The sequence below is a fragment of the Lactuca saligna genome, chromosome 4 (genome assembly GCF_052625555.1).
Source record: "Lactuca saligna cultivar CGN05327 chromosome 4, ASM5262555v1, whole genome shotgun sequence".
NCBI classification, from domain to species: domain Eukaryota; kingdom Viridiplantae; phylum Streptophyta; class Magnoliopsida; order Asterales; family Asteraceae; genus Lactuca; species Lactuca saligna.
In genome coordinates, this window is record NC_136420.1 from 152,350,081 (window position 1) to 152,357,247 (window position 7,167).

Below are 7,167 nucleotides of genomic sequence, written 5' to 3' on the forward strand. Positions count from 1 at the left end.
GGGGCGTTAGATAATAATGTAGTGTCAAATGCTTAAATTAAGGAGATCTAAATAATTGTGAAATCCTTATTGATCAAACTGAGGGCAACATATCTTACAAGACAAATCCATAATTATTTTAGTTGAAGGGGAGCATAAAATATAAGAAAAACTTTTCTTTTTTAAAATATTACTTAACCCATTCCAAATGTCATGTCAAATTAAGTACGAAGTGACAGACCAGAAAAGGATAGATGGTGATAATTGCTAAATAACGAACCAACAATGCACCTATTATGGAGAGGCGTGCCCGTCTTAGAACAACATGTTTGTTCTTGTTTTTTTTCATGTTATTGTGGCTTTCTTTTGCAATGTATTAATGTTTAATGTTTCTTAGCAATCATTCTTTGTATCATTAAGTTTTTTCCTTGGAATGTTTCTTTTTATTTTTGTTCAAATATCATTATAAGTTGTATGTTTGCTTTGTTCCATGTTATCATCCATCGTATACACATAGAATAATGGTGAGAGGGTACGCTGGTCGTCAATCGGTATCAACCGAAGAATGACATATTCATGTGTTGATGTATGGAAAAAAAATCAAATCGAAATCATAATGAATGAGCAACAATTCAAAGGATACAATGAACCATATTGAAGAAATTAGAAAAAGTACCTAATGAAAGATCTTTATGCCCAAGAGTCATTATAAAATGATATTTGTTATCACATATGATCCTATAGGGTCACACCCAAGGTTCTAAAAAGCTCGCCATGGCTCCGCCGCGCCACGACTCCAAGGTTTACACCTGCCGCCAAGCTTTGTCAAAACGCCGCCTTAACTCATATATGTGTATAAAAACAATAATAGTTGAAAATACATATAAAAATATTAATTATATAGAAAATTTCCGCCTTAAGTCACGCTTTACAAACGTCATGACTCGCCAAGGCTCGGAAAAGCTTGAGGTTTGACATTGCCGCCAAGTCACGCCTTACGTTATTTAGAATCTTGGTCACACCTTATAGCAAGTTACTACTAATTGATTATTTATTCAATTAATTTTATTATTAATAAATATAGTCAACACTTGTATTTTATTGGAAATTTAATATTTTATGAAAATAATATTTTAACTACTAATTGAGAAATTATTATTTCTAGGAAATGATAATAAAAGAGAACAAAACTAGTTATATTCATAAGGTATGAATATAAATGTTATGTATAACTTTTTGGGCACTTTGAGTAAGTCATTTAGTTGGAACATAATTTGCTAGTTTTTAAGAAAGAGTGCAACACTCTTGGTTTTGACTTTCTTGTAAAAATCGACTACTCCATGTGAGGATGCAACTAGAGTGTTGGCTTTATCTTTCTTCACTCCATGCTTGTAAGAAAGACCATACCCTTTCATTTACTAGACTTGACTTTAGTACACATTACTATGTATATAAAGAGAGCTTTGTTAGTTTATTAATTAGGTTGTTCTTTTAATTTTTCTCATCCCTTTGTCTGCCAAATGTCGACAACATTCTCTCCCTCTTCCTATCTTCTCTTGCATTTTGTAGTGGATTAAAGCCTCGTAGTTGTTTCTCCATTGAAGGTTTATCTGGTATAAACTTCTAAGGCTTGAGAACAACCAATACAAGTGAAGACTAGCATCTTGAAGTAATTTACTTTTTCTTGAAGGATACTTCTAGAGAGCTTCTCCTTTGGAGCTTCATACCATCTTCATCAACTTCCAATCTCCCAATGAGAATCGAAGTCTTCAAATGTCGTAATAATTTTCCTTGTATGATTGATTTAACATTTCCATGATTGCAAAATGATCATTGGTGGGTTAAAAAGTTGTAACATACATGTTTTGAAATCGTGTTTTGTAAAATTTTAAAAGTGAATAATATTATGAAATATTATATAATTATGAGTATTGAGTTCTAACGGATAGTTTTTACTAGAAATAAAGTAAAACTATGTTTAGAATCACTCGAAAGATATTGGAAGTCTTATGAGATTCCAATCAAATGTCAAATAGTGAAATTTAATGAAAATATAAAATTTTAAATAAGTAGAATTTTATTATTGAAAGTTGTAAAGAATCTTGTTAGAAACATTTAGGCGAAAACCTCATCGTATGAGGAAGTTATGATTTTTCTAAATTTCGGAATAGCAGTAGACAGCTAAAAACTTGAATTAAAGATCGAGCGATATTTAGCCGACACAACCTAAATGAGAATCTAAGATCTCGTCAATAGTAGTACAATGGTAAAAAGACTGATGAAAACGGACGTCAGATGAAGAATTTATGAATTTTTAACGGATTTTCCTGTTCCGGTCTGTTAAAAATAATAAAATTAAAAATAAAATCAAAATTAGCCGACGGAGTCTAAATGAAAGTTGTAGAGCATAATTTTACCTACGTGTGCATATAAAGAACAAAAAAAACAGAGCCTGTATACAAAAGTTATGAATTTTAGAACTTCAGGGCATAAAATTCAAGAAAAGTCTGAAATCCAAGGAATTTCGCATGGCTGGTGTTTGGCCACGTTACCCTCGTCAGGATCTCACCCTGTGTCCTCCTCGTGTCCAAAGCAGCATAGTCACCGATGCATTGTATAGCCGAGACTCCGACGCATGCCCGGTGACTCCTCGCATCCGAGGCGCTGGACCAGTCTGAAGCCGACGCGTGTTGCGCCAGTGTCTGAACCTCTCACCCTCCACCTAGCCTTCGCTGCTACTGCCACCTGCCCTCCTCCGGATCCGAGCTTCTCCTATAAAAGGGAGGCTACAAGATCTCATGGGTAATTTTTAGGAAATTGCCACTTTTTACCCCAAAATCAATATTTTAGCTATTTCGACTTCCCCCGAAGCCCTGGTATCAATTTTAACACCCGAAATACTTTTCGATGTGCCCGAAGAGCCCGAGAAATTTATCTTTTCGGTTTGAAGCTCAACCTTCGCAAAGTCGGTTTTCAATAAATCTCCTAGTTTTCAACAACAAAACTTTATTATTATAACGAAGTGCTACACAAATTACTATTTTAACCCCTGGTTATATCACGGTGAGTTTCAATATATAGAAACAATTGTATGTTATGTGCTATATGTGCTATGTGCTTTTCAGTTGTTATTATTTTCGCTATTTATGATAGCAAAGTTATACCTTTGACCATGTGATCAGTGAAAGGACTTAGATTCACGGTGGTACTGGTATGTAGCCTCTAACCATGTAGAGCATGTCTCTGTAAGAGAATGACTTCTATTCTATGATATTGGCAGATGGTTAGACAGTGCTATAAGCCTGAATTCTACCAAAATGTTAATCAGAAATTTTATGTCTTCTGTGTCATTTGGGCCAAAGCTTCATTGATGTATATCAAGTTTGGAAATTGTTATGTCTCATTGACTGTATATCTTTGAATCAAATCATTGATTAATATGGAAAGCTTGTCACATGATTCACATACGCCTTTGTTGTTCCTTGTTCCTCTTTGCTTCTGTCATATTGTATCTATTGTTGAACTCACTAAGCGTCACCGCTTACCCTCTTAATGTTTAACAAATTGCAGGAGACAAGTAATCAATATAATCGTATACTGATAGAAGATTTTGAATAGTTTGAACTATTGTACTTGTATTTCCGTATGTATAAAACTATAGTATATTGATGTAATATATAACATAGTCTTAATAGTCGGTTTGTATCCAGTCATTTGTAAATAAATTATCAATGTAAAATATTATTTGTGAATATGCATGTAGCATATTTTGGAGTAACAACTATTTCACAAATATGAAAGTGTGGGCCTTTCAAAAGTGTTTCAAGTTTATTCTATTTTTAAAGATTTCATTGTCGTTTTTAGCATTTTTAGGGAAATGATTTTGGATAAAACTCAACAAATTTTGTATCATAGCCATTTTTTAAAGCTTGGTTAGATTATTCGATTATTTGGTATAATCTTTGTTTTGGGAAAACATGGACGGTTTTCCAATTAAATACGAGTGTTGAATATATTTTATTAAATGGGAAAACATTATTTTCTGAAAATAAAATCTTTTAACATATTATGGTAAAAACAATTTTAAGAATAAAATGGGTTTTATCATTTAAAACTCACTAACGGTAAATTTAGCGATTAAAATTGTATAAGTTTAAAATTAAGATTTTAAAGACTTATTAAACTTCATACCTTATTTTATAAAATATAGTTTTGTTAAAAGACTAATAAATGTTCTTTAGCGCTCAAACATCCAAACTTAATACTACATATTAAATGTAAAAATTGATCACGTATTATAAAAAAAAAATTTGGATTTTATAATACTAAAATGTGGTTTTAAATTAAAGTATATCATTGCTTATTAGATGAATCAAATAACCATGATATAATATGTTTTTCAAAGTAGAATTACAAAAACATCATTGACTCCTTATTTAAACTCAAATCTATGCAACCATATGATAACTTTATATTTTTTTTAGTGACAAAAGTTTACATGTATTTTTTGTCACCAAAGTTGTATTACAAAAAGAAAGTGTTGTTTTAAATAATTTTAAGTATATATATATATATATATATATATATATATGTGTGTGTGTGTGTGTGTGTGTGTGTGCGCGTGATGTAACACCCCAAAAATACGAGCCAAAAATTTCATTTTTGAAAACATAAGTTTAGCAAAACATTCGAATTAAAACGTTTACTGATCATAATATTTTAATAAGATATCGCATGTCTGGAAAACATCTCATAAAACATAATAATGTCAGAGTACAAATCCCCAGGAAGATCTCATGATGTGGAATACGAAGCATGCGTGTGATGGGCCGTTACCGCGCCAGCTCCTTCCCCTTCGAAGAAGAGGTACCTGAAACCAAAACTGAAAAATGTAAGCACGAAGCTTAGTGAGTTCCCCCAACTTACCACATACCATACAATCACATAAGATCCATATATCGTCAGGCATATCTGGGTGCCCGACCTACCCCTTCGGTCCTCTCGACCGGATACTGTCTAGCATAATTGGGAGCTTGCCTCCCCTTCGATCCTCTCGGCCGGATACTGACTAGCATATCTGGGTGCTGGTCTCCCCTTCGGTCCTCTCGACCGGATACTGGGGACTATTTCACCCCCTACTACTACCACATAACACACATATCTCATAATCTATCTAGCATGGCTGGGCGTGACCGCCCCTTCGGCCCTATCGACCGGTAATCTTGGGACTATCTCCCCCTACTGTCACTACCACATAGCAGCATATCATACTAGCACATAAACATATCATAGGTAGTAGCAACCTTAGATGAATATCACAAAGACAATCATCCATCATACAACTCCTACTGGTGGGCTGGCATTGTGGCCGTAGACCCACCGCTACTGGAAGGTAACTCACCTCGTAGTAGCTGTTGATCTGTGTGGGAATAGTCTGTCTGCTGCTGCTGCTCCGAAAATCCTCCGGCTGTAGTTCCCACAAAACACTTAGTCAAATATTGCTAACCGCCCTCAGGGTAAATTGTCCATTTACCCTTAACAAGTCATGATTCAAGTCATAGTCAACTGCCAGTTTACTAGACTTGCTGAGTTGGCTTGCCAACTCGCCGAGTCCCTTTCTCTATCCCCAAGTCCAATAGTCCTTCATCCTACTCGCCGAGTTCGCCTTCATCCGAAGAACACACTAAGCTGTGACTCGCCGAGTTGTATGAACAACTCGTCGAGTTGTTCTTGAGACAAGAAGATTGCCATGAACTCGCCGAGTCATGGAACTGACTTGCCGAGTGACTTCATGAGTGAGTCTGGCTTCCAACCCACTGAGTCATACCCTATGACCCACTACTCCAACTCGCAAACACAAAAGGGAACAACCCTGGGACTCGCGACCCGACTCGTCGAGTCATATGAACGACTCGCCGAGTCTGCCTCATGCAAAAACTATACATGCGATTTTGCTTGAATCCAATCCATGCCATTCATAGATCTGGGTTCCTAGGCCCTAGTTTACACGTAAAGTTTCCAACTTTACGAGTAAATAAACATCCATGAGAGTTTTAGGGCTCAAACTGCACCAAAAGGGTAGATCTAGGGCTTACATGCACTATGATTCCATAAAGGCAGTAGATCCAAGATCCTGGAGCTCAATCATGCCTAGATCTAGAGGCTAAACAACTTATCATCCACTCTAATACACAAACAAGCTTGGGGAAAGGCTCAAGAAAGACTTTCATGGAGCTACAAGGGACAACAAGCATAAAAACAGAGGGAAAATGAGTTATACCTCAAGGAAATCACTGATATAACACCAATAAGCCTGGCCTCCTTCTTCTCTTCTTGATCTACTCTTCTTTCTCCTCAAAAACTCCAAGAACACACCCAAAACACTTCAATCTCTCACGGAAAAGGGCAAAAACGATGTTGGGGGCTCTGAAGGTGAATGGGGGCGAGCTTGGGGCGGAAATGATGGTTTAAATAGAGTGCAAACCCTTGATATTTAGGGTTTCATCAAACAGCGGTGACTCGCCGAGTCGCCAACTTAAGCGTGCCCCCGGACCGCGTCCCTACTCGGCGAGTCGGACCTACAACTCGCCAAGTCCAAGGCTAAAATGACAAATACTTAGATAATTTTTTACGTACCAGGAACCAGGTGCTACAAATCTCCCCGACTTATTTTAGACTTCGTCCTCGAAGTCTGCCGCTCGATCCTGAAACAGTTTGGGGTAATGCTCCATCATTTCTTCCACCGACTCCCAAGTCCATTTTGAACCCTTGCGGTGCTGCCATTGCACTTTCACTAGCTCCACCCTCTTGTTCCTTAGATCCTTCGACTTCCAGTCGAGGATTGCGACTGGGCGCTCAATGTAATTCAGGCTGTCATCAACCTGTATATCCTCTAATGGCACCACTGCTGAATCATCCACGAGACACTTCCGTAGCTGGGATACATGGAAGGTGTTGTGGATCTGGCTGAGCTCGGCTGGCAGATCCAGCCTATATGCCACCTTGCCCACCCAGGCTACAACCTTGAACGGTCCAATGAATCTCGGGCCCAACTTGCCCCGCTTCCTGAATCGAATGACGCCTTTCCAAGGTGACACCTTCAGGAGAACCATATCCCCTACCTGGAACTCCAGGTCTGATCGACGCTTGTCGGCGTAACTTTTCTGCCGACTCTGCGTAGTCTGAAGC